General features: G+C 45.7%; 2 long non-coding RNA genes across 2 annotated transcripts; both read right to left on the bottom strand.

Moving 5' to 3' along the window:
* Window positions 1-9,231: 9,231 nt before the first annotated feature.
* On the bottom strand, window positions 9,232-11,018 carry LOC115403296 (uncharacterized). Its single transcript, XR_003933196.1, has 3 exons — window positions 10,556-11,018; window positions 10,310-10,403; window positions 9,232-10,120 (listed from the first exon to the last, which is right to left on the bottom strand). It is a non-coding gene; the product is annotated as an uncharacterized LOC115403296 (long non-coding RNA).
* Window positions 11,019-11,506: 488 nt separating this feature from the next.
* On the bottom strand, window positions 11,507-13,008 carry LOC115403297 (uncharacterized). The gene is made up of 4 exons (XR_003933197.1): window positions 12,656-13,008; window positions 12,036-12,125; window positions 11,814-11,922; window positions 11,507-11,641 (listed from the first exon to the last, which is right to left on the bottom strand). It is a non-coding gene; the product is annotated as an uncharacterized LOC115403297 (long non-coding RNA).
* Window positions 13,009-27,963: the final 14,955 nt, after the last annotated feature.

Below are 27,963 nucleotides of genomic sequence, written 5' to 3'. Positions count from 1 at the left end.
GGGTCCTGATTGCTGATTGCATTCACCTGGGACTACATGGATGTGTAAATGACATGTTGTTTGGTCTACATTAATGTTTGGAGATAATGAAGGAAAGAAAACATGTTTACATATTTGGTGCATGTTTAAAGTGAAAGGCAGAGCTGGCCTGGGCTTGTTATGATGAGCCCGAGACGAGCGCTCACACACATACCGTCGTCGGAGGTGGGGGGCACATGTAACAAAACTTGTGATGCTTTGTCTATGAGAGAAGGGGGCATAGTCATTAATTCAGTGCGTTCCATTTCTATGATTGTGTTTTCAGTTTTGCTCTACAGTGTTCTGTCCATGCTTGGTTGTGTTCAGCCAAAAGCTTATCGTGTTTCTTCCATGAATGGTATGTGTGTGTCATGTGAAAATATGGCTGTTTTCCAAATGAAAACACGAGTTCCATTTTGTGAGCATGTTCAGAGATTTAATGGCAGAGTTGTTTTGCAAGGGGATGCAAGGGTTTAGCAATTTGTGTGATGTTCGGAGTTTGGTGTGTGCAGTTTTGAAAAAAACGTAGTTTTGAAAAACGTGTTTTAGCAATCGGAAAATAACGTAATAGTTAATAGTTAATGAATAGTCACATTAAAAAAAACACTGAAGAACAAAACCCATTGAATTCATGTCAACATTTTATTTCCATTTCTTGAAATTTCTCATTTTTGGGACAGACCACAAACAAAAAAACTCCTGAAGGTGAATCTTGTCTCAACAGTGTCTGAATGTGGAACATTTCCTTTGAACTGGATGCTCTCTTGTGGTTTGGGGATCAAGCTGAACTTCCTCAATGAGCTTATAACAAGAGAGTCTTTCTTCATCTGTTGGTGACTTTTAAAGGTGCTGTAGGCAGGATTTTGCTAGTCAATGCTAATTTTTCTGTGTTTTCTTTGGATTAAATGTTAGAGTACCCATTGATAATCCTTTAGGAGTGTGGCATAATTGCACTACCGTGAGGGCGCAGTGTTTCCATCTGTCTCTGTTCTGAGCTGAAAAGGAATCTCGACAGCTCCAGGTGTCTTTGACCAATCAGAAGAGCCCCTGAGGCTCTAACCGTGATTGGTCGAGAAGCGTTCGTCACACGTTCTTGTGGGAGGGGCTTAACTTGCGTAAGGGCGTGATGTCAGAGAAAACAGGACAGGATTGGCTGCGCTGGGTTTCAAATCGCCACCTTCGATGGGTCATCTCTTCGGAGATGCAGAATCCTGCCTACAGCACCTTTAAGGTGGGCAGCCTTGAACGACGACAAGTAAATCTCATCCCACATGTTTCTCAAGAATATGTCTTCTCACCTGTGTGAGTCCTCATGTGGCGCAACAAATTACTCTGTTGACTGAAACGTTTTCCACATGTTCCACAAGAATGCGGCTTAAAACCTGTGTGAGTCGTCCGCGTAAGCGATGCATACGCCGTTCCCTGGCCATCCGTGGCCTGGAAGCTGTGGCTGGTGCTTTTGTGGCATTATTAGTGTGTTGGACCGCACTGTCACACGGCAAGTGACGTCACGTAGTGGCCGCCGACAGGTATGATGGGAATGATTGACAGCTACCCGTCATTAGCGAGAGGATTAACAAAACAAACCATAATGCCATCAGAAAGAAATTATTCCAGCGGCGCGGAAAAACGGAAGAAAAAGAAGACTGAGGAAGGAAAACGTTTGAAAGATAAAGGCAAGTCATCCAGACCCGTAGACCCGTTTATTCAGATTATAAGGAGCGAGGACATGTTGTAGCAGTCTGCTCTCTCATTGTAGCAGTCTGCTCTCTCATTGTCCAGTGGAAGTTGTCTCTCACATATTTTACACTTTATTTTATGATTACTTAGAATTAATTTGTTTGGTTGGTTTTTTAATCGATCAATCAATCAACATTTAATTAAGAGAGCCCTTTACATACAGTGACCAAAGTGCACTCCAAAAAAAAAATCAGGTATATGAAAAAAAATAACTACATAATTTAAAACCAATAAGAAAATAAAACAATATTAAACCAATAAAAACAAATACAAGTAATGTGTTTGATTAGTGTGTCTTAAGTGATTTATAAATATTAGGCATGGTGTTTTGTTCTTATTTTAGACTGTTGTGGCAGTGGTTCATGTGTCTTAGTTTTATTTATTTAGTACAATTAGTAAACTAATGCAGAAAACTTAAAAGTGGCAACTTTGTAACTGGGTACAAACTTTTAAGGGACACTGTACATCACAATGTTTAATGTAAAAACTGATTAATTTTAATTTTCTGTATTGCTGCAACAACACTGTAATAATAAAATAGAATATGCATTCAGGATCTATTTTTTTGCTTGATAACCTAATGAGCTTTGTCTTTGCAGGAGCAATTCTAAAATATTTCGGAGCTCCAGACATCGAGCCTGAGGGATCGTCTGAACATCCTGGCGAGGAAGCCCCAGGGCCATCACGAGCCTCTGAACCTCCTTCTGTCCAGTAAGCTCCAGAACAATCACTTACCTTAGAACCTCTTTCTGCCCAGGAACCATCAACTGCACATTTACATGGTCAGCTGCCTGTTTTTGATCTAGCTGACTGGCCAGTGGCCATCAGTTTTCTCTGATTCATTCAGAACTGATATAGTAGAGGGCCATTTCGGATCAGTTCTGTTTTTACGTTCCCCAGAAAAGAAGATGGCAGAAAGCTAGGAAGCAAACATTTTGAACGCAATATACTGTGACTGTTACTGTGAATAGTGTGTTATTAGCTGTTGTGCTGAGTGTGAGACTGTAGTGTTAAGTATTATTTTAACCGCTGGTTTTTTTTTATTTTTGCACTTTAAAATACATGTTGATTTGTTATGTTTTCTTATTTAAAGTAAACTTTTTTTTAAAATAAATTCTCAATCTGTTTTATTTATTGACATATAGAGGATGGTTTTCCTTGTATTATAGTTTCATTGGTTTAACTTGCCTGAGTGGCTCAACTCTTAAAGGAATACTCCGAAGATTTTGGACCCACGCCCTATCCCTATCATTTACAGAGTTAGATAAGCTCATAAATACCTTTGTTGTGTCCGTTCGTCCAGTGCCTGGCTAACAGCTGTTAGCATCGTAGTTAGCTTAGCTCAACTACGGCAGGTGAAGAGGAGACAGAGCCAGACTGAGAAAGTGGACAAAATACTCCTTCCAGTGGTCCAGGGGACGGCGTATTAGCACGTGAAGTAAATCCGAATGGTTATAAAGCATTTTAAAAGACGTGCTATCTTTTCAATCCATTAAAATAACGTTTTGATCCACACAGACCTGCGCATGCGCAGTGCTCCGCGGAAGGATATACCGGAGCACAGCAGTAGAAGCATAGACTCAGCCGCTGTGCGCCTGGTATATCCTTCCGCAGCGCACTGTGCTTGTGCACAGTGCGCTGCGGAAGGATATATCTTCATTACAGTCTGACAAAATAGGGGCCCCCAACCAACATCTTGCCTAGGGCCCCCATGAAGCTAGAAACGGCCCTGATTTCCCTTTTTATTGACCCCCCACATGCGCGTGCACACACATACACACCATGCACAGGCACGTGCTTTCTCACTCATTTACAGTGAGTCTTTTCTGCCACCTGGTGTTGAAAACTAAAATGACTGATGTTTTTCAAAAACTGAAGTCTTTTTTAAGGAATGGTTTTGCTCTCGTTTGTATTTTAAACGGTTCTCATTATCAAAAAGTAACAATAGTGCCACAAATGAATCAGTCCCCCTGAAAGGAATCTTTGCAAATAAACACAGTCAAGCAAATTTCAGTTACTTAATTGAGATTAAGATATCATCACTAACAAGTACACAGCAAATGTGCCAGTGTTATTTTTTTAGTGTTGGTGTAAATCAACAGGGGTTACTATCACGTTTACTCAGAATTTGTTGTTGTGTACTCCCCCTAGAGTCAGTTCCTGATAGGGTGAGAGTGGATATTCATCGTTCACAGAATCACTCTGACTTAGCACTCTGGCTCGTTGAATTGGCCACGCCCACTGTTCGAAGCGCTTGCACTTGGCAGTGCAGTTGAACACATCGTCAGACAGCACCGGGTTGGGAGCTAGCGGTCGGGAGCCAGCGGGAGCTAATTGACGCGACTCCTGGCCGACACTGGCCAGGGATTAGCTGGGCAGGACTCCTCAATTTATTCAGTGTTTAAAAAGGCTTTTTGAGTCATGGGAATATATTGAAAAGGTTGTACTATATATGTAGAAAAGGCCACAAAGTTTGTTTATAGTTTATATATGTTTAGAACGCGCGTATTCAGTTGCCACGAGGTTATAGTTCACGGAGGTGTATAAGTCACGCCACCACGCCGCCACGCCCCCCTTACCTGTAGTTAAGCACCAACACCACGGAGCAGCAGTGCACGGGGAGAAGGGATTAATCGTGAAGTTTGTGTGCGTCAGTGAAAAGTAAGTTCACTCATCCCCCGTTACTGCCATCGGTTCATGATCCGTGATTTCTGTTATTTTATGTGCGTCGGCTTGTTTGGCGAGTGACTCGCATCTGAGCCAGGAAGTTGGCCTGGCGCCGGGCGTATCTCGGCTCTGGTGGGGAAGTCGGGTTAGCGCCGGGCATGTCATGGCTAACTAGTGGCACGGCGCGGACGGGCCGCCATTCCCTGCCATCTATTAGTTGGCTGCTAATGGTGATCCGGTCGCAGGTTCAGATGCATAGCTGGTAGAACGAGGCATGATCGCTTACTGATTGTCACTTGTACAGAGCGATTCAGCATCTCCGTGGATGACTGTTAAGCTACGGCCTAACGGCGATACGTGACTTCCGGTCCCCTTCACATAAAAGCTCCGTGCCTGTGTAATCATGGGTGCTGGTTTATTTTGCCTTATTGTGCTTCCTGTAGTGCGGTGGATGCTGTAGCTTGATGTTTATTTTGTACAGTAATCACCTCAATGTCATTTAGGTAATTGTTTATTCTTTCCTTTGTTTAGGAAACCACACACTCACACACCCACACATCCACGCTCATGAGTACAGTTTGTATGCCAGCTGAACTGTGAGTTAAAGCCTTCGTTCACCTGCAACCTGCCTCCCTCCTCATTACTCCTCACCCCAGACGCGGCCATAAGTGGTGTTCTGGCCGACACACCGGACATGAACGGAAGATAATTCTGGGACTAGCCCTAACCCCAACCAGGTTTCCTCCGTTACATTTGATGGTCCTTCGAGCAGGATTATCATTGTGTTTATGTTTAAAATGGATCGAGGTTCGGAGTATGAGGAGTATGGTGCACGCCCTAAACGAACTGTTGGGCTGCCGGCCCGCTATGCTGATTATGAAATGGGCCCACCATACAGAAAGGACGCAGAGACAGCTCACCTGAAGGGCGCAGCCAGGAAGGCCCCCTTCATCCCCCCTGATGCTTCTTCCCCGCAGAGTCACTGGCACAGGCGGAATGCCGTTCTCCAAGAAATGGACATGTGCTACGGAGCTGAGAGCCAACTACACAGCCAGGAGGATGAGCTAGCCCCCATGCCATCCCTCAAGAGCTCATATCAGGAGCAGCTGCATGAGCACTTTACGCCCTTACCTTCTGCATGGCCCCGGAGAGACCGACTGGAGGAATGTAAAACAGAGTTAGATGACATCCGTCGTGAGAGGCATCTGCTTCAGCAAACACAGTGGCGCATGTCATTGGATGTGGTGGAAATGAGGACACTACGCCAGGAGATGAGGCAGCTAATTCACGCTGTCCAGAACCTGCAGAGCCTATCCCCTGCTCCTGCCAGTAGACCAGAGTCAGCGGCAAAGCCTCAACTGCCACCAGCTAAGATCCAGCCTGATGAGGAGGAGGAGGATGAGTGGCCTGCACCCCCGCCATGGCCAGGTCCCATCGATGACGGACTACCGGGGGGCGGCTGTGGTTCAGTGGGGAGAGCAGTCGTCTTGCAATCGGGAGGTTGTTAGTTCGATTCATGTCTCCCCCTGTCTGCATGTCGAAGTGTCCTTGGGCAAGACACTGAACCCCAAATTGCCCCCAGTGGGTGGACTGAGCGCCTTGCATGGCAGCTGCCTCCACTGGTGTGTGAATGTGTGTGTGAATGGGTGAATGTGTTAATGCAATGTAAAGCGCTTTGGGCTCTGTCAATGCAGTGTAAAAGCGCTATATAAGTGTAGACCATTTACCATTTACAGCCTGCTCATCCACAACAGCCCCCTGTCATCCAACCGCTGCCACCTCCACCTTCTGAGTCCTTCCTGGGTCAGACACGGGTACGCCACCCCAGCGCCAGCTACTCTCGCATTCTGAAGCCAGAAGATGATTCTGCTCATTCCCTCCGTCCCTGGTTCCGGCCGGTTCAGCTACGAAGTCGGTCCACAGCTGAGCTCAAGCACCCCCCTTCACACGGCGCTCCTAGGAGTGATGCTCATGGCAATACATCACCCCCTCAGCTGCCTCCAAACACACCATGGATGCAGCAGCCACCACCCACACAGCCCTATGGTTCAACACCCATTACTCCCGAGCTGAGCTACTGCGGACCAAGACCCACGATCCCCCACTTCTCAAACCGCGACCCTAGTGAGTTTGCTTGCCTGAAGATCTCACTTGAGATTCTGCTTCCCCGCGGCACGACGGAGTTGTTTAAGTATCAGGTGCTGGTTGATCATCTGCGCCTGGAGGATGCGAAGCTGATCGCCGATGCTTACCTCCACTCTCCAACCCCCTTCACTGACATGATGACTGCTTTGAATGAGAAGTACGGCCAACCGCACCAGATAGCCCTGAGACGCATCGCTGCAGTGATGGACTCACCAGACATCTGACGCGGGGATCTCGTAGCATTTGAGAGGTTTGCACTCCACATACAGTCGCTCGTGGGGATGTTAAGTACCCTGGGCACTGAGGGAGAAGTGGAGTTACGGTGTGGCTCCCATGTGGCTCGCCTGCTGAGTAAGCTGCCACCGGAGCAATGGGCGGAATTCCGGCGCTGTATGTTCCACCAGGGCATGCGTACCTACCCACACCTTGACTGATTTTGCAGAGTGGCTGAAATACGAGTCATGGTGCCAAGATGCTGATGGACAGGTAGCGATGAGAGGACTGAAGGAGAGACCAGTGGCCAGGCCTGAAATCCGGTCGAGCAGGCGGGTCACCATGGTGCTCCATGGGGCCAATGAAAGCGAGAAGCGACCTGAGACTTCGTCGCCAGGGAGGTCCTCGAGAGCCAACAGGGCCAAACCCTACTGTCCGTACTGCAACAACGAGGACCACTACCTTAGTCAGTGTGCAGCGGTATCCAGGCTGACTAAGGACCAACTAACCGACTGGATAAGGAGCAATAAGAGATGTTGGCGCTGTGCTCGGTCGCATCAAGCAGCACAATGCAACCTGAAGAAGCCATGCAACCTATGTCAGGGGAAACACCTCCGGGTGCTGCATGAGGTGAACGCAAAGTCATCGAAGGAGGCACAAACGCTTCAGTCAGTGGAGACCCACAGTCCCAGGCCTACAACGGAGGTGCTTTACCTGGACAGACCCGCTGAGGGAAGCCGAGTCCTGCTGAAAGTAGTCCAGGTCCGCCTCCACCATGGCAACCGAACATTCGACACCTACGCCATCCTGGATGATGGCTCAGAGAGGACGATGTTACTGCCTGGTGCAGCTGAGGAGTTGGGGTTGTCAGGGACCCCAGAGGACCTGCCACTATGCATAATTCGGCAGGAAGTGCAGACGCTTCCGGGTTCATCTGTGTCATTCTTCGTCTCTTCCCCTGACAAGCCAAAGACAAAGTTCAAGATTGGGAGTGCCTTCACATCTTCTCACCTTGGTCTAGCGAGCCATAACTACCCCATGAAGCAGCTCAGAAGGAGATATAAGCACTTCATCGGTCTTCCCATCAGGACCCTCACCGACGTCCGACCATTACTACTTATTGGCAGTGACCACGTCACCCTCGTTGAGCCTGTTAGGTTAGGACCACCAGGCGGACCGGCTGCCATACACACAAGGCTCGGTTGGACACTGCAGGGCCCTTCGAGTGTCGTTTGTCACCACACCCCATCTCAGCAATGCCTCTTCACATCAGTCACCTCTCCAAGAACTGAGCTAATGAGGCATGTGGAAGGGTTAAGGCGAATGGACACTGTCCCCTACAGGAAGGAGAAGCTAGTGACTTGTTCCAGGAAGGAGCAGGAGGAGGATGCCTCCAAGCTACAGAAAGCAACCTCCGGTGGAGTTTTGGCCACGGCCTCTACCCCTTCAGCAGACCTAAGCCAGTACAAGTCTGTGAAGGAGCTGCTGGAAGGTACCCCACGGGAGCTGCACGGGGCAGCCAACGCAACGGGCCCTATGACCAAAGCCCAGTATCGTCGAGCCGAGCGGATGACCCTGCAGCAGGCTCAGAGGGGAAGTTTTGCCCGTGAGTACCACCTGTTGAAGGCCGGAACGCCGGTCCCGAGGAGCAGCCAACTCTTAACCCTGTTTCCAGAGTTGGATGAGCAAGGAGAGCTCATCCGGGTTGGTGGACGTGAAGCAGTGCAGTGCCACCAGCACAGCTGCGCTGGCTGCCAGCGGTGGAGAGCAAACCCTGCAGTGCCAAAGATGGCTGACCTGCCCACTGCCTGTCTGCGTTCATCCGAGCCTGCGTTCCACTCAACCGGGATGGACTGTTTGCCCATACGTCATTTGATGGGGTGGCCCGACGGATCGCTGCCTCAGCCTGCAGAAGTAACAGGTCACGGCTGAGGGCATGGCACCAGACTGCGTGGTCTGCTGACATTCAGGTGGAGAAGCGAATCCACTCCCGGCCAGTTGCCAGGCTGGTTGTTCTTCCTGTGGTCCCTTCCGGAGGGGATGACGATCCTGTTACAGTGCCTTCTTCCCGACTGTGGACTTTGTCGCCTTTGTTTATTGTTCAAATGTCCTGCGTACATTTGGGGGTGGCTGTAGAAAAGGCCACAAAGTTTGTTTATAGTTTATATATGTTTAGAATGGGCGTATTCAGTTGCCACGGGGTTTTAGTTCACGGAGGTGTATAAGTCACGCCGCCACAACCCCCTTACCTGTAGTTAAGCACCAACACCACGGAGCAGCAGTGCACGGGGAGAAGGGATTAATCGTGAAGTTCCTGTGCGGTCCAGTCCCCTTCACATGAAAGCTCCGTGCCTGTGTAATCATGGGTGCTGGTTTATTTTGCCTTATTGTACTTCCTGTAGTGCGGTGGATGGTGTAGCTTGATGTTTATTTTGTACAGTAATCACCTCAATGTCATTTTGGTAATTGTTTATTCTTTCCTTTGTTTAGGAAACCACACACTCACACACCCACACATCCACGCTCACGAGTACAGTTTGTATGCCAGCTGAACTGTGAGTATAAGCCTTCGTTCACCTGCAACCTGCCTCCCTCTTCATCACTCCTCACCCCAGACGCGGCCATAAGTGGTGTTCTGGCCGACACACCGGACATGAACGGAAGATAATTCCGGGACTAGCCCTAACCCCAACCAGGTTACCTCCGTTACAAAATATGAGTGTTGTATGACAACATCAGACATGTGCAGGGCTCATTTTATATAGGCCTACATTGTCTTTGAAAGTGTTGTGCTAATTTACAGCGTTTTAACGAGACACTGGCGTTTGGGAACGCCACAGTTTCTGACAGTATTTTTTTTTCCTTTCTTTTAAAAATAGCAAGTCACCTTCCTTCATCTCTCTCAGTGCCATGTTGCGTAGGCTGTGCAAGGTGGTCGCGCGGTAATTCCAACACTGAATGGCGGGAGGGGGGATGGGGGGAGAGCGTGAAAGTCATCGGAACAGGACGAAAACTCAACACGTGGTGCACGATAAACAGCAGCGGCAGGCGACAGCAACACGCAACGCTGTACAGATGCAGGTACTTTTTCTCTCTCACATCTAATTGCCTGTCAAATTGCTGGGATGTCTTCTCGCGATGGCCGGACTGTGCAGCCTCGCTGCCGAAACCCTTGGTGTAAATGTAAAAACGAATAATAACAACCTTTTCTATTCTTCTGTTTGAAGCAACATGCAGGTTCCTGTGGGGTATAAAGGAGTCAGCAAATGGGTCAGGGAACAGTTTTCAGCCTCCATGCTAGGTAGCCAGAACCACTCTGTTGATCATAGAAATGTTCCTGTTGATAAAGAAAAGCACATCAACACACATTGACTGAGGAAAAACTCCAGGAAAACCCTTTCATTGGGAAAAAATTAGGGTGAGCAACAGAGGAGGATCCCAAGACCGACTTGCAATAGATATTATGTACAGACAAGAACAGTTAACAACACAGAATGTATGGGGATGCATTACTGTTTATACTCACATAACCATTTTTGGAATCCGGGTCCTTCAATTTAGGGAACAGTGTTGTCATCCCAAGTGCATAGAGGTTCCGCACATTCACTGGAGGGACCCTCCTTTAAAAGGACAGATGTGTCATTCCTCCAAAAACTGAAAATTTCATTTGTGTTTGTGCATATGGGTGTGGGTGAAGACTTAATCGGCCGCTACTTTTGTATGTTAAGAAAAAAAAAACCCACAACCCGTTCCTGTGAGTGCATTCACTTACCTGTGGCTCTCACCATATCTGCCACAAGAATGTTTGCCATCTTTCTTCTTGTAGCATCACTGATGGCATTTGTTTTCTCATACTCTTGGAATATTTCCTTTCCACCAGGCTTTGAATACAGAGCAACTCTGACATTTTGAAATGACAATTGCATGACATTGACATTGCAGGTACAATATGTGAGGCTGCCTGCCGAAGCTGCAGTACTAATAAAATTATTGTGAAATTTCAATGTCAAGTGTGACATTAGTCTAACTGACATCAGGGTTAATATCAGGGGTTAACGTACATATCTTGCAACGTTGCTATCCAGGGGTCCCTCAACAAGCTGTCTTTTCCGAGCTTTGGTAGATTCCAATATCAGTGTTGAGTCAGAACCTGACGATGACCCTTGGGATGCACATGCTGGTGATGGTGACCAGTCGGAGAAAGATGAGCCCTCTGAGAACTCCTCCTCTGCATTGACTGAGGTACCAACTGAGCTACTGTCGGCGACAGTAGCTCAGTTGGTAGAGTGGGTCGTCTTATAACCGGAAGGTTGGCGTTTTGATCCCCGCTCCCGTAGGCGTAAAACTGTTGTTGTGTCCTTGGGCAAGACACTTCACCCACCTTGCCGAGCATGAAAGTTGTGAGAGTGAATGGTTGGTGGTGCTCGGAGGGGCCGATGGCGTAGATTGGCAGCCTCGCTTCCGTCAGTCTGCCCCAGGGCAGCTGTGGCTACAGTAGTGGCTTACCACCACCCAGTATGGAGGGAATGAATAATGCAGTGCAATGTAAAGCGTCTTTGAGTGTCCTGAAAAGCGCTATATAAAACCAATGCATTATTATTATTATTTCTATCTAAGAAAACATACATCCCCACATTGTAAATGATGAAATTCACCATGACAGGAAGCAAGTTACAGTCCAATTTATTACAAAAATTAAAAAGATAAGCCTGTAGTTCCTCACCATCACACTCTTCGGCCTTGAAAGACACCCCAGATGACTTCAAGAGTTCATCAAATATGTCAGAATCCACTTCCACATTTGAAGAATCCTTCAGGCTCAAGGAAGCTGAACCTGGCAAACTGAATTTTGCCAGCACTGAAACTCAATATACTGTACATAAGGAAGATCTGCAGGGGACACACCCACATTAAAGAACAAAGCTGATGAACTACTACGATATCAGAGTGAATAGAAAAGCTCACTGTAATCTAATTGAAAAACATTGGAAAACCCTGATGCACAAAAAAATACAGTCTATTTAGCCTACCTGCTTGTAAAAATTGAGAGGAGTTGTACTCGTCCTCCACCTGTGGTACCCTCAGCAGAACTCTGGTCAACACAGTGTCTTCATTTCAAGAAGGAAGATTATAAAAAGGCTGCTCGACAGAGAAAGGGTCAAAGGTCAGAGTACTCTCGCCTGACAGTAAGAAGCTCTGCTTGAGTTTATGGTGGACATGAGGAACTTCCTGTGGGGAGTTTGCATGCTTACCTACGTGCAGGAAATGTGGTTTATTGGCACAGTAAAAATAAACATGTGAGGTTAAATGGTGTCCCTAATCTGCCTCTCGGCGTCAGAGATCTGCAAAAATTTCAATGATCAACCACAGTATTACATTATTTGAACAACAGCAACAAATTTAATGGAAATGACTTCCATATGTTTCTCATTTCAGTCAGAATGTTGTTATTTATAGTGAAAATGATCCCATTATTTAAAAAATTATGGTTCAAATTTCTTTTTAAAGACCATCGTCTTTGAATATTCAACTTAAGAGGAAGAAGAATGATAAGAGTAATTATAATCATGTTATAAACAAGTGGTTCACGATTTTTATTTAATTTGAATACTTTGTGAATACCTGGATATGGCAAAAGGAAATGTTTCTCCTTTTTATTCCAGGAAAACGAGCGTTTGTGTGTCTGTGTGTGTTACACTACATTACATACAGTGAATGAATAACTTTACAAAATTGCAAAGAGCATGCACACATTCATGTGCCATGCAACATTTAGTAGTAGTAACAGTAATACACCAGTAAGGAAAAGGAAGGAAGAGAATGATTAAAGTGCAGAAAGTGTGGTTTCCAACCTGTTGAGTGAGCAGCTCACCTGAGACCACCGACACCATTAACAGTCCCAGAAACGGCCACATGTTGCTCCTGAGTTCATCTGGTTCTGATCCGGACCGCTGATCAACGAATTCCTGCTGCGAGTCTGAGAAACGAGGATCTTTGTGGAGCGCAGTGTGTGTGACTGCTGGCCAGGCCCGCTCTGCAGGTGACTGCTCCTCCCGTCAATGGGACAAGAAAACGACGCAGGAGTTTAAAGTCCTCCCACCCGGAAGAAGAGCGTCAAGCCATGCCTGCTTATGGAGAACAACACGGGTTTATCAGTGACAATAAAAAGTGTCACATCTAAAAGCAGATTTGATGCCCTAACTTGAAATGGTACTTTCCTAACTGGTAATTTCCATTTCTCAGCTGCATGAATGCAGATAGAAAACAGGAGTGACACTGATGTTAAGACTGATATTTGACTTGCCCACCCCCCCCCATGTGAATTCCAGTAACTGGGATTTTCCCATCTGCTGACTTGACTTCCTCATAGTTCTCTGAAGCTTCTGGGTGATGGGCGCCATCTAATGATTGATCTGCTTCACTGCAGGTGTTTCTCAGTACAGCATTTCAGTGTAAACACACACTGGATTGTGTTACAGAGCTGTGTGAGTGTCTTTAATGTGCATAATTCCAAATCACTGATAGTAATGATAGCAACACAGAAAATGCAAAACGTGGAGAGTGCTGAGAGGAGCTGAGGAAGGCAGCTTCTGGAGGGAGGGGATGCAGGGAGAGCACGTCAGATAAAACACAGAAAACACTATTAGCATCAGTCAGTGTATGTCATATGATTAAAGTTATTTATTACAAAGTAGTTATCTTGGTCAGGTAGGCAGCAGGCAGTCTCAGGCTGCATTCGAATGTCCACACTATGCCCGAACCCCTCAATCACTACATAGTGCTGGACTACATAGTGGACTTTATAGTGCCCTGAATCCCTTGGCGATTTGGACACGCAGCTCCCTACTTTTTCCTTCATTGCTGATCACTTCACCCCGCCATACCGCCATTTTGCTGGAGATTTGCAATGCACGATGGGTAGTATTGAGCTGTCTAGGGACCATTGATGCTCACTACTTTTTGAGATGCATTGTGGGAAATTTCTAGTTCCCTTCTTTTTTGCTATCTGGACATTCGGACAGCCCTACAAATGGCATCTTCACTATGTAGTGCCCTATAGGGAACAGTGTGGACATTGGGACACAGTCTCAGTCTCCCTGGGTCCTGATTGCTGATTGCATTCACCTGGGACTACATGGATGTGTAAATGACATGTTATTTGGTCTGCATTAATGTTTGAAGATAATGAAGGAAAGAAAACATATTTACATATTTGGTGCATGTTTAAAGTGAAAGGCAGAGCTGGCCTGGGCTTGTTATGACGAGCCCGAGACGAGCGCTCACACACATACCGTTGTCGGAGGTGGGGGGCACATGTAACAAACACTGCGTCCTGGACAGCTGCCTAGTTCACCTATACCCACAGCCGGCCCTGCTTTGAGGCCTGCCAGGGCTTTATACGGCACTACAAGTACTTCAGCTAATCGCGACACATATGTATGGGATATCACATGCGGTGCCGGACTGCCGTCAACATCCAGTTTTCCTTGGGTAGGCAGAGCATGCCCGTGGGTGGGCACTGCCCACCCCTGCAGCCCACCCTGCCCCCCTGATAACGCTCCCGTCGCCTGCGATGTTGATGAGGTCCTCTGGCCAGACAGAAGCCGGAGGCATGCTGCCCCGTAATGCTTATGCTTGAATGGGGGGAAGGGGGGAAACATTTAAAAATAAAATGTTTTGTCTGGAAATTTGTGATGCTTTGTTTGTCGAGGAGAGAAGGGGGCATTGTCATTAATTCAGTGTGTTCCATTTCTATGATTGTGTTTTCAGTTTTGCTCTGCGGTGTTCTGTCCATGCTTGGTAGTGTTCAGCCAAAAGCTTATTGTGTTTCTTCAGTGAATGGTATGTGTATGTCATGTGAAAATATGACTGTGTTTTCCAAATGAAAACACGAGTTCCATTTTGTGAACATGTTCAGAGATTTGATGGCAGAGTTGTTGTGCAAGAGGATGCAGGGTGTTGAAATGATCGAGGAGATAGTGGCTGGATTTAACATCATTTAATAACATCCAGAGCAGCCTGCAACATCATGACAAGACTCACCCGTACTGGAGGGGAGGGGGCGAGCACCTTCGAGAAAGTACGGCAACAGATACAGACCATATGTTATAACAGCACATATATGATCATGTGAATGATCTACATCCTCTCCTTTAAGTTTCTGTCCTCTGTGGAAAATGTTAATGAACGAACTGGTGTAGTAAAGAAACATGGCTACTTAATAATAAACATATCTGCATAAAATCAACGGTGGATAATAAACTCAATTGACAAAACATTTCTCTTCAAATTATCCAGATGCATTAAGGCAGGGCTACTCAACCCTGGTCCTCGTGGGCCGCAATCCAGCATGTTTTAGATGTTTCCCTCTTCCAACACAGCTGATTCAAATGATCAGGATCGTTATCAGCCTGATCATTTGAATCAGCTGTGTTGGAAGAGGGAAACATCTAAAACATGCTGGATTGCGGCCCACGAGGACCAGGGTTGAGTAGCCCTGCATTAAGGCATTGGGAACACAGAAAATATGCAAAACATCTTTAACCGAGTTTTAGACAATAGCATCACTTTTTTTTTTTTTTTTTAAACAAGATCAAAACCATTTGCATGAAAACACATGAAAATTCTTCATCTTCCGTTTTTTTTTTTTTTTTTCAGCTTGTAAACATGCAGTTCAGTCTTTGTACTTCGGATTCGGCTTAGAGATCCGGCCTGAACGTGTCACATAAGGGGAACCACCGTGCGACACTTGGGAGGGTATGCAACCTGGAGATTTTGTTTGCTCCCTGGTGGGATGGCAAGGGGGCGGCTGAGAGATGTAAGGTGGTCGGGGCTGCGGTGTGGTTGGAACAGTGTCCAATGTCCCTGGTACAGCTGGTTGAGGGCAAGGGTCATTTGGGTCAACATGCTGAGGTGGTGGTGGTTCATCAACAGGAAGGATGTGGCAACGATTCCTCCTGTAGATCCCTCCGTTGGATTCAATGATGTAAGAGCGTGGCTCTTCACTACCTCTTATCACTGTGCCAAGGCGGTCGTGTCCCTTTGTGGTTTGTAACCGGACAACTTGTCCGTCTGCAAGTGGCACTAGTGGACGGCTCATTGCATCATAGCACCGTTTTTGAATCAGTCTCGTCCTCTGAAGTTGTGCAGCAACCTGTTTTGTGCCCTTTGGGGCAGGTGCCAACAGATCGTTGTTGATAGGAAAGGTTGAACGCGTTTGACGAGACATGAGACGTTGTGCAGGTGAGCCTAGCATGTTGTCACGAGGAATGTTCCTGAGGTTTAGCAGATTGAGAAAAACATCTGTCCCATCTCGGTGTGATTTTTCCATCAGTTGCTTTGCGCTGCGGACTGCACGTTCAGCTAATCCATTGGACTGTGGATACTCTGGACTGCTGGTGACATGAATAAAGTCCCACTGCTTGGCAAAGTCTTGAAAGCGTTGACTTGTGTACTGCCTGGCATTGTCTGAGATCAGGGTGTGGGGTGTTCCATGAACAGAAAAGTGTCTCTTTAGCTTTCTGATCACTGTAGCTGAAGACATGTCACGGAGTAGGTCTATTTCAAACCATCCTGAGTATGAGTCCACGAGTACTGAATACTGCTGACCATGCCATTCAAAGATGTCGGTTGCGACTGTGGACCATGGAAGAGTGGGAACAGGATGAGGTTTTAGCGGTTCCTTCTGCTGGTGCGGATGTGTACTGTTACATACTGCACAGGACAGTAGTTCTTTTGTGATGTCCTTGTTCATGTTGGGCCAAAACACTGTGCTTCTGGCTCTGCATTTTGTTGATTCGAGGCCCGGGTGACCTCTGTGCATGATCTGTATGTACTCTTGTTGTAATGAGTTTGGAATGACTGGTCTGTGACCCTTGACAACGATACCATCTTCTACTACCAGCTCATCTCTGTATGGAAAGTATGACTGGATAGAGAGGGATACCTGGCGTCCTTTGGCAGGCCATCCGTTCTGGATCACGTTCCTGAGGGTCTGAAGCACTTGGTCTTTCACCGTGTGCTCTCTGAGTTCTTCGAGCCTTGCTGTTGAAACAAAACTGACAGACATTACCTCAAATGAGTTGTGAGTACTTGACGTTTGGGAATTAGTGCTGGTTGGGGCTCGTGACAGGGTGTCAGCAAGGTACATGTGTTTACCCTTTTTGTAGATCAGAGTGATGTCGAAGGCTTGTAAGCATAGCAGCATCCTCTGCAAACGAGCTGGGGCTGTGTGGATTGGTTTTTTCAGTATGGTGACCAGAGGTTGGTGGTCTGTTTCGATGACTGTGTGCTTGCCGTAGATGTAATCTTTGAATTTCGTGCATGCGAAAACAACTGCAAGAAGTTCTTTTTCGATCTGCGCATAGCGAGTCTCCGTGTCTGACAGAGTGTGAGATGCATATGCGACAGGTCTTCCATCTTGTAAACATGCTGCACCCAATCCGTAACGAGATGCATCACAGGTTAGTGTCACTGGCTTTTTTACATCAAAATATGACAGGACTGGTGAGTTGGACAAGCACGACTTGAGATCTTCGAATGCTTGTTGGTGTTGTGGGAGCCAGCACCATGCAGTGTCCTTGTGAGTCAACTGCCTGAGTGGTGCTGCAATGTTACTGAGATTTGGGATGAACTTCCCCAGATAGTTCACCATGCTGAGGAAGCGTTGCACTGCAAGAGAGTCTTGTGGGACTGGCATATTTGTGATGGCTTCAATTTTTGTGGGGTCAGCCTTGAGGCCTTCTTTTGTGAACATGTGACCCACGTAGCAGACTTGGTCGAAACGAAACTTGCACTTTTGTGGATTGAGTCTGAGATTGATTTCACGTGCGCGGTCCAGAACTTTCTTCAGATTGGCGTCGTGTTCTGCAACATCGCGACCTCCCACGATGATGTCATCGACGATGATGGCACATGGGTAGCCGGCAAACAGTTGTTCCATCGAGCGCTGAAAAACTTCACTTGCAGAGTTTATGCCAAATGGCATGCGTAGAAACCTGTAGTGGCCGAAAGGTGTGCTGAATGTGGTTAACATGGATGACTTTTGATCGAGTTTTATCTGCCAAAAGGAATTCTTAGCGTCAAGCACTGTAAACAGAGTTGCACCTGACATTTGAGTGGCGACTTCTTCAACACTACGCATCGGGTAGTGAGGTCTCTTTAAGGCAGTGTTCAAATCTTTGGGGTTAATACACAGTCGTATTTCCTCTTTGTCTTTTTTGTGTGCTGCAACCATTGATGAAACCCAGTCCGTGGGTTCAGAAACGGGGGAGATGACTCCTTTGGCTGTCATGCTGTCTAGTTCGGCTTTGACGCGTGCCTGCATTGCCAATGGGATGCGGGATGCAGGACGGACGACTGGCTGTACAGCTGGATCTAATATCATTGAGTAGGTTATTGGCAGTTCTCCGAGTTCGTCACTGAATATCTCTTTGTATTCCTCTTTGATCGTTTTGACAAAATCTGTTTTGGATTCTGTGCTGACCTGGTGAACATGAGGGCTGAGTGTGACAAGTCCAAGACGCATACATGTGCGAAATCCCAAAAGTGGAATAACATCACGTTCTACCAGGAAGAAGGGTAGCGCGTGCTGTTGTCCATCCAAGTAGCACGGCAGTGTGACAAAACCTGCAGTTTCGATTTTACTGCCTCCATAAGCCACTAGATTTGTATTATTGTCACATGGAATGATGTTCCCTCCTGAAAGTTGTAGGAAAGTGTCTTTTGCCATTACATTACATTTTGCACCTGTGTCAATTTTCATTTCGATGGGTTTTTCATTTACATGCAGAGTGACAAATCCTTCATCTCTATTTTGTTGCTGAGTATGGACAGTGTCCACAGATACTCCATCCACATAGTAAGTATCATCTGTTGCAGTGTATTGTGACTGCTCCACAGCCAGTTGATGCACTGGTCTTCTGGTGAAGTTCTTCTTTGTGAAACCCTTTCTTTCTGGGTAATGACTGGCTGGCTTTGACTTGCAGCACTTTTTGTAATGATTCATCTTTTTGCATTTGTGGCACTGCTGGCCAAATGCTGGACATTTATCTCTCTGCGCCGGGTGGCTGCCTCCGCAGTTATTGCAGTTTGTGATAGGATTGGTATCATGTTTGCTTCCCTGACTTTGTCTTATCTTATACTGCCCTCTAGTGGATCTCGGCTGGAGCGCATCCACTGTGGTCGCCTGCTTTGCAAGGGCTCTCGTGTTCTCCTCCGTCACTTCGTAAATAGGGCAGATTGAAATGGCTTTGATCAGGGTTAAGTCGCTATCACGTAGCAGGGCCTTTCTGATACTGTCATTGTTGATGCCACACACGATTCTATCGCATATGAGTTCATCTGTTAGCTCTCCAAAGTAGCAACTTTTTGCTTTAATCTCCAAATCACTGATAAAAGATTCAATGGTCTCACCTTGTTTCTGATTCCGAGTGTGAAACTTGTGCCTTTCCATCATTCTGTTGTGTTGTGGATTGCACATTTCTCGGAATTTGCGCTTGAGACACTCGGGGTCCTCTCGAGACTCGGCTGGGACGAGGACGACTCCATTTTCTCCTGGCGCCCTAACTTGTGCAGCGTAGACAAATGAACGCTCCCGTTCGATGGCTTCTGCTCCTGCGAGATTGAGGAGGATGTACACCTTTGTCTTTGCAGGTTTATCTGTGTGTGCAGCTTCGATGAAGATGTCATATTCCCTTTCAAAAATGCGCCAATTTTCAGCAATGTCTCCTTCAAAAACAAGCGGGTCTGGCCGGCGAAATCCTTCCGCCATAGTTAGCGAGTTGTAACTTCTTCCCACTGTTTACGGAGCTCGGCGGGAAAAAAATCCGAGAAGACTCACGGTTGGTAGGTCCAAAACATCTTCTGACCCCATGTTGAAATGATCGAGGAGATAGTGGCTGGATTTAACATCATTTAATAACATCCAGAGCAGCCTGCAACATCATAACAAGACTCACCCGTACTGGAGGGGAGGGGGCGAGCACCTTCGAGAAAGTACGGCAACAGATACAGACCATATGTTATAACAGCACATATATGATCATGTGAATGATCTTTACATGTGATTATTTACAGTTCATGATGTGGTAATTATATTTGAAAATATGTTTATAAATAAGTTAGGGTTAAAATGCCATATGGATAAAGTTAGTTAGAAATTGTGGAGGTTTTCTTATAATTTGCATATTTAATTGTTTGTAAAAAAACTTAAGTTTCGTTTTTGAGTGTGGCTGTCTTGGATCTGACAGGCAGACAGGCGAGTGGAGTGGAGCCACACAGTTTTTCGACCTCTCTCTCTCTTTCTCTCATTTTCTTTTTGTTGATTTTTATTTGTATCTTTGGATATTACCTTTGTTATTTGCTTGTTTTTGTGGACATTATATTTTTGTAACGTGACTTTAAAGTTCAACTAAACATTTTAAAAAAGGAAACGAGGATCGTGTGGAGTTTTTTTTTCGGTTTTTCATGTGTGGACTTAAGGAGGGAATAGGAGCGTCGGACTTAGGCTTCATGAACCAGGAAACTACATTAGTCGAAAAACTAGCTCTTCGTGGACGGACTTATTGTGGAACTGCCTGTCTGAGAACGGATTTTGTGGAGACTTTTGGAAGGAATAATTGGATAACGAGCTGCGCAGTTCTACCCTGCATGATGGTTAATTGATGAGGATGGCGCTGCTGCTGAAGTCCGTGAGTAAAAAAAAAAAAAAAAATGGATCGTTGCTCTGATGAATGACGAAGTGGGAAGCTGTGATGCTTTTGATATTATTGTGGATTAAAGTGGAACTTTGACTTGTTATGGATGAACAAGAGAGTGGAAAACGGACAGTAAAAATGACTGAGAAAGCAGCAGAGGATTACAAGGCCAGACAAATGCAGACTTGCAGGTCTAAGCTGGCTCAGTTAACAAGCTTGAAGAAGCAGATTGAGCAATTAATGGAAGATGATGCAAATGTGGATGCTGTGAAAGATAAACTTCGTGTTGACTTTAGTGGTTTGCAGGAAGAATTTAAGGAGATAAATTCTGGTCTGCAGAAAATCATGGATGAGGCGGAATATGTGGAAGACCAAAAGAGCTGGTTTGGTCCGAAGCATGACCTCATGGATGGCTTCTTTTGGAGTTGTGAAAAGTGGATGAAAGAAGTTCAGAAACGTGTGGAACAGGCTGAGAAGTTTGATGCACAGGTAGCTCCTGCAGACAGTAGATCAACCTCATCGAAGGCAACTGTGAAAAGTAAAAGCAGATCTTCATCACGTGGAAGCTCAGTCTCATCATCTTCGACAGTGAGATTAAAGGCAGAAATGGAGCGAGCCTCATTAAAGGCGAAGGCCGCAGCTTTAAAGGAGAAGTTGGCAATAGAAAAGGAAGAAGCAGAGTGGCTTGCAGAGAAAAGATTCAGGGAGGTTCAACTGCAAGCTGAAGAAAAACAGCGAGAAGCAGAGTTTGAAGCTCAGCATAAGAGGGTTGAAGCTGCTTTGAAGGCAAGGAAGGAGATGCATGCAATGCAGACAGCGCTTGCTGAGTCTGATGCCAAAATTGAAATTTTGCAGAAATATGGAACCATTCAAGAGGATAGCGGCATCATTCAGGCTGATCAAAAAGGCAGTAAAGCAGATATCACACCTGCTGTACAGCTACCTTTCCAGGACAACTTTAAGGAATCTAGCTTTACATACAATTCTGCACCAGCACCCATTCAAATGACCACATCTGCATCAAAGACTGAAAATAAAGAGCATCGAGGGCCAGAGATTGATGGGCTTTGCCAGGCTATCTCTCACCAAGCCACTGTCACAGAATATCTTGTGAAGAACCACCAAGCATCACTGCTGCCAGATCTCACCATACCAGTATTCAAGGGAGATCCATTGGAATACAGATCTTTTATTGGAGCCATTCAACATGGAATTGAAAGTCGCACTGATAACAATCGTGATCGGCTTCAGTTTTTGCTACAATACACAAGTGGACAACCACATGAGTTGGTTAAGAGCTGCATCCACATGGAATCTTCAGCAGGATATACTAAAGCAAAACAGATGTTGAAGGAGTTTTTGGTGATGACTTTAAGATTTCAGAAGCCTACATTACAGAGGCATTGGATTGGCCTACAATTAAGCCTGAAGATGGTGTTGCTCTTCAGTCCTTTGCATTGTTCCCCACTGGCTGTGCCAACACAATGACAGATATTAGCTACATGGAAGACTTGGACAACACAGCTAATATAAAGGCATTAGCAAACAAACTGCCATACAAACTAAAGGAATCCTGGAGAAAGTCTGCCTGTGATCTGCAAGAAAGGACAAAGAAAAGAGTTAAGTTTAAGGACTTTGTTGACTTTTTGAATCAGCAAGTTAAGTATCTTTTGCACCCATTGTATGGAAACATAACAGACACCATTTTGACTAAGAAAGATCCTGCAAAATCCAAACCACAACAACAATTCATGGAGAAGTTCAAAGCGAAGAAGGTGTTCACAACGGCTGTTGTGCCCCCTAAGACAGAGAACGACAAACATTCAGCATCAAAAACACATCCCTCATCAGTGGATGCTACCGGCAAACCTTGTGTTTATTGCAGTGGAGAGAATCACAGCCTCACAGTCTGTGAAAAACTCAAGAGCAAGCTACACAAAGACAAGATTGATTTCTTGAGGAGCAAAGGTTTGTGTTTTGCATGTTTGAAACATGGTCATATGAGTAACAGCTGCAAACAAAAGCTTCAGTGTCAAGAATCCTCCAAACTACATCCCACAGTGCTACACATTACGAACAAGGACTCAAACGAAGAATCAGTAAAGAAAAGTTGTGGACAGCAATCTGTATCAAGTGCGCTTGTACAAACAGCTGGAACTTCTGGTGTCACTGGGGCCGGAAGAGAAGATTGTGTTCTTTCGATCATTCCAGTGCGTGTCAAAGCACAAAAGAGAACCAAGACAGAGATGACGTACGCGTTTTTGGATTCAGGTAGCTCGGCTTCCTTTGCTACAGAATCACTGATGAACCAGCTGAACATGAATGGACGCAATATCAACATCTCATTGCGAACCATGGGGCATGATTCAGTTGTGAACACGCGCATTGTGACAGGTCTGGAGATCAGCAGCTTGGATGGTGATCAGTTTGTGGAACTTTCAGAAGTGTATGCACAGAAAGACATTCCTGTAACTAAGGACAATATTCCCCGACAAGAGGATATTGATGGTTGGCCTCACCTACAGGAGGTGAGAATTCCCACTATCCAAGCAGAGATCGGATTGCTCATTGGAGCAAATGTTCCCAAGGCTATGGAACCGCTGCAAGTGGTTAACAGTGTGGACAATGGACCGTACGCCGTAAGAACAATCTTGGGCTGGACAGTGAATGGACCACTAAGAGGTGGAAGCGAAATAGTGGAAACGAACACACCTTCAGGGATCACTGCAAACCGCATCTCAGTGGCTAAGCTAGAAGATCTCTGGCATCTTCAGTTCAAGCAGGACTTTCCTGATGCTGGACAAAACGAAGACTTTGAGATGTCCAAGGATGACCATCAGTTTATCGACATGGTGTCTCAATCTGCGAAACTCGAAGATGGTCATTACAGTGTTTGTCTTCCAGTAAGGAAGAAATCTTTGCACATGCCAAACAACAGAGCAGTTGCAGAGCAACGTGCATTGAACCTACGCTGAAGATTCTCAAGAGACGCCAAGTTTCACGGAGAATACGTTGCTTTCATGGATGATCTTCTCAAGAAGGGCTATGCAGTGAAGCTTGAGGGAGCTGCATGCGAACATACTGAAGGGAGAACATGGTATTTGCCTCACCACGGGGTCAGACATCCAACCAAGCAGAAATTACGAGTTGTTTTTGACTGCGGAGCAAGCTTTCAGGGAATGGCATTGAACCAACAGCTTCTTCAGGGGCCAGACCTGACAAGTTCGTTAGTGGGTGTTCTCATGAGATTCCGTCAGGAGAATGTGGCAGTCATGGCTGACGTCGAGGCCATGTTCCACCAAGTCAGAGTCAACAGTGAAGACACAGATCTCCTTAGGTTTCTTTGGTGGCCTGAAGGAAACTACGACCTGAATCTCATTGAACACAAGATGTTAGTGCATATTTTTGGTGCCACATCCTCACCAAGTGTGGCAACCTTTGCGCTTCAGAAGTGTGCAACAGATTTTGCAGAGGAGTTTGGTCAGGAGACAGCCAAAACGGTCAAGACCAATTTTTACGTGGACGACTGTCTCAAGTCAGTTTCTGATGAAGATGCAGCTATCATGCTGTGTGCTGACTTGAGAAGCATGTTGGCAAAGGGTGGATTTCGACTGACAAAATGGTCCAGCAACAGCAGGAAACTACTCAGCTCAATCCCAGAGAGGGGGAGGGCTCAAGGGTTTCAAGATCTGGACTTGGATGAGGACAATCTTCCAATAGAGAGGACTTTGGGTATTCATTGGTGTGCTGAATCAGACCAATTCAGGTTCAAGATCAGCCTCAAGGGTCGGCCACACACTAGGAGAGGTTTGCTTTCCCTGGTTAGCTCCATCTTTGACCCATTGGGGTTTCTCGCTCCAGAAGTACTTCCTGTGAAAAGAATTCTACAAGATTTGTGTCGGCAGAAGTATAGCTGGGATGAAGAGCTGCCAGACAGCGTGGTTAAGATCTGGAAAAAGTGGATTTCAAGTCTAGCTCAGCTTGAGAAATTTGGAGTCAACCGCTGCGTCAAGTCAAGACAATTTGGTGTGCCAGTCTACGCTCAGCTTCATCATTTCGCTGATGCGAGTGAAGATGCCTACGGAACAGCAAGCTACCTGCTGCTGCGATCTGAAACTGATGAAGCACAGTGCAGCTTGGTCATGGCAAAGGCAAGGGTCGCACCATTGAAGTCTCCAACCATCCCAAGAATGGAATTGACAGCGGCCACGGTTGCGATTAAGATGGACAAACTTTTGAAGAAGGAGCTGGAGCTGGAACTTGATGAGTCTATCTTTTGGACTGACAGCACAGCTGTGCTAAAATATCTCAACAGCGAAAGCACCAGATTCAAGACGTTTGTCGCTAATAGGGTCTCAGCAATCCTGGAGTACTCTAAAACATCACAGTGGAGATACATCAACACCACCTTAAATCCCGCTGATCATGTCTCCAGAGGACAAACTGTGGAAGCATTTTTGAAAAATGAGAGCTGGCTTTCAGGACCAAGTTTCTTGCTCAGTTCACAGGACCAATGGCCCAAGAATCCGGATCCTGGAAGGCTGGATATTGATGACCCAGAGGTCAAAAGAGTAACTCAAGTGCATGTCATCCAGGCACAAGAACCAAAGGATTCCATGGACCAGTGGATGAACCACTACTCTTCTTGGACAGCATTGAAACGTGCTGTTGCGTGGTTTCTGAAACTTAAGGAGTTACTGAAAGAGCTTAAAGATAAGAGGAAAGAACTAAAGGTGTCAGGAGGAGAAAGCAAGATGGTTGAGATCAAGAAAGCTTTCAAAGGAAAGAAGCTGACATGTGACAACTTGGTCGAAGCAGAAACAGAAATCGTGAAGTACTGTCAAAGGCAAAATTTCAAAGGAGATTTGGCTATGCTGAAGGAACATCAAAGGGTGAAGAAAAGTAGCTCACTTTTCAAGCTGAATCCAGTACTTCAAGATGGAGTTATAAGGGTGGGAGGAAGGTTGAGCCGTGCAGCTATGCCTGACAACTCTAAGCAGCAAGCTATTTTGCCTAAGGACTCACACATCACCAAGCTTGTGTTGAGACACATTCACAAAGTTACAGCTCATGCAGGACGCAATTACATGTTGGCTCAACTACGGCAGAAATTCTGGATCCCTGGAGCCAGTGGAGCCATCAAAAGTTATCTCTCCAAGTGCGTCATCTGTAAAAGACTACATGGAACTACTGGCAAGCAACTCATGGCAGATCTACCAACATGCAGAATCCTGCCGGATGATCCTCCATTCACGAGAGTCGGCGTGGATTACTTCGGTCCGTTTCTGGTGAAAAGAGGAAGAGGACAAATAAAGAGATACGGTGTGATCTTCACATGTCTTGCCTCTTCACTTGACACTGATGCATGTCTCAATGCGATCAGAAGGTTTATTGCTAGAAGAGGTCAAGTCAGAGAGATGTATTCAGATAACGGAACCAATTTCAGGTCAGCAGACAGTGAGTTGAAAAAGGCAATCAAAGTTTGGAACACTACCAAGATTGAGAAACATTTGCAACAGAAAGGTGTTCAGTGGCATTTCAACCCGCCAGCAGGTTCTCACCATGGAGGAAGCTGGGAGCGATTAATCCGCTCGGTGAGGAAAATCCTGAACATCACAGTCAAGGAGCAGCCTTTGGATGAAGATGGTCTCCACATCTTACTTTGTGAAGCAGAGGCAGTGATTAACAGCAGGCCCATCACAAAGGCATCATCTGACCTCAATGATTTAGAGGCCTTAACGCCCAATCACCTGTTGTTGATGAAGGTCAAACCTGATTTACCACCAGGAGTATATCAGAAGGAAGACCAGTATGCTAATCGCCGCTGGAGACAGGTGCAATACCTTGCGGATGTCTTCTGGAAACGCTGGTGCAAAGAATATCTCACACAGCTCCAAGAACGTCAGCGATGGTCTATACCGAGAAGAAACTTCTGTGTGGGTGATGTGGTCCTGATCGTGGACGACACTGCTCCCAGGAATTCATGGCTACTTGGAAGGATCGTGGAGACTTTTCCTGACAGAAATGGTCTTGTTCGTCAGGTTAAAGTAAAAACCAAAACTAACGAGCTTTGTCGCCCTATAACAAAGCTATGTCTTCTTCAGGAATCAGAAGATAACTGATGGACTGTTCTGAAGTCGACAGGAACAGTGGGCTGAAGAAAGGGCTCAAGAACAATGTTTTACATAATGAAAGTAATGTTATTTAAGCTCCTTTGAGTTATGTTTGCTCTTTTTGAGTAATTGTTTCAAGGACGTTGATAACAATTAGGGGCCGGAAATGTAGGAGCTTAAATACAATTTTGGTTTATTCAACGTGGAAATTGTGATTTCATGTTTGAATGTTTATTTTTGTTTGTGATGATAAAGGACTATTTACATGGTTAAAATATTTACATGTGATTATTTACAGTTCATGATGTGGTAATTATATTTGAAAATATGTTTATAAATAAGTTAGGGTTAAAATGCCATATGGATAAAGTTAGTTAGAAATTGTAGAGGTTTTCTTATAATTTGCATATTTAATTGTTTGTGAAAAAACTTAAGTTTCGTTTTTGAGTGTGGCTGTCTTGGATCTGACAGGCAGACAGGCGAGTGGAGTGGAGCCACACAGTTTTTTGACCTCTCTCTCTCTTTCTCTCATTTTCTCTTTGTTGATTTTTATTTGTATCTTTGGATATTACCTTTGTTATTTGCTTGTTTTTGTGGACATTATATTTTTGTAACGTGACTTTAAAGTTCAACTAAACGTTTTAAAAAAGGAAATGAGGATCGTGTGGAGTTTTTTTCAGTTTTTCATGTGTGGACTTAAGGAGGGAATAAGAGCGTCGGACTTAGGCTTCATGAACCAGGAAACTACACGTAGTTTTGAAAAACGTGTTTTAGCAATCGGAAAAAAACGTAATAGTTAATAGTTAATGAATAGTCACTAAGGCTGTGACTTTAACGAGTTAGTTACGATTAATTAATTACAGAAATTTTAACGCGATAAAAAAATTATCGCAAATTGTCGCGGAACGTTTGTCACCGGACGAGTTTCACCCGGACATATTTCGCTGTGACACAACAACGAAACAGCTCCCGACTTGGTGACTTTCTCGTTAAATCTGGCGACTTTCCAAAGCCTCCTGGTGACTTTTTTTTATCAAAAGCGACTAGCAACAAATTTAGCGACTTTTTCTGGTGCTCTGGAGACGTGACGGGACGTCTCGTTCTGCAGCTACTGTCCTCAATGAGCTGCGGGTGCTGCGTGAGCCCCTCCCCCGTCCCAAAGCACTCACAAGCGGTCAGTCTCACGCAGTGCTCCCCGCTGCAGTCAGAGCAGAGAGGAGACCCGCACCACTCCTTCACACTTCAAATGAATCGTGTGTGCGCAAATACGCCACTGCTCACTTGCTGACAAACCAAGAATCAACAGAAGAAAATTCATTTGTAGTTCTAAACATATTTAGGGTGTTTTTTTAACTCACATTTTGCTTCTC

This window comes from Salarias fasciatus, chromosome 16, assembly GCF_902148845.1.
Source record: "Salarias fasciatus chromosome 16, fSalaFa1.1, whole genome shotgun sequence".
NCBI classification, from domain to species: Eukaryota; Metazoa; Chordata; class Actinopteri; order Blenniiformes; family Blenniidae; genus Salarias; species Salarias fasciatus.
This window is presented reverse-complemented; position numbering and strand designations above follow the sequence as displayed.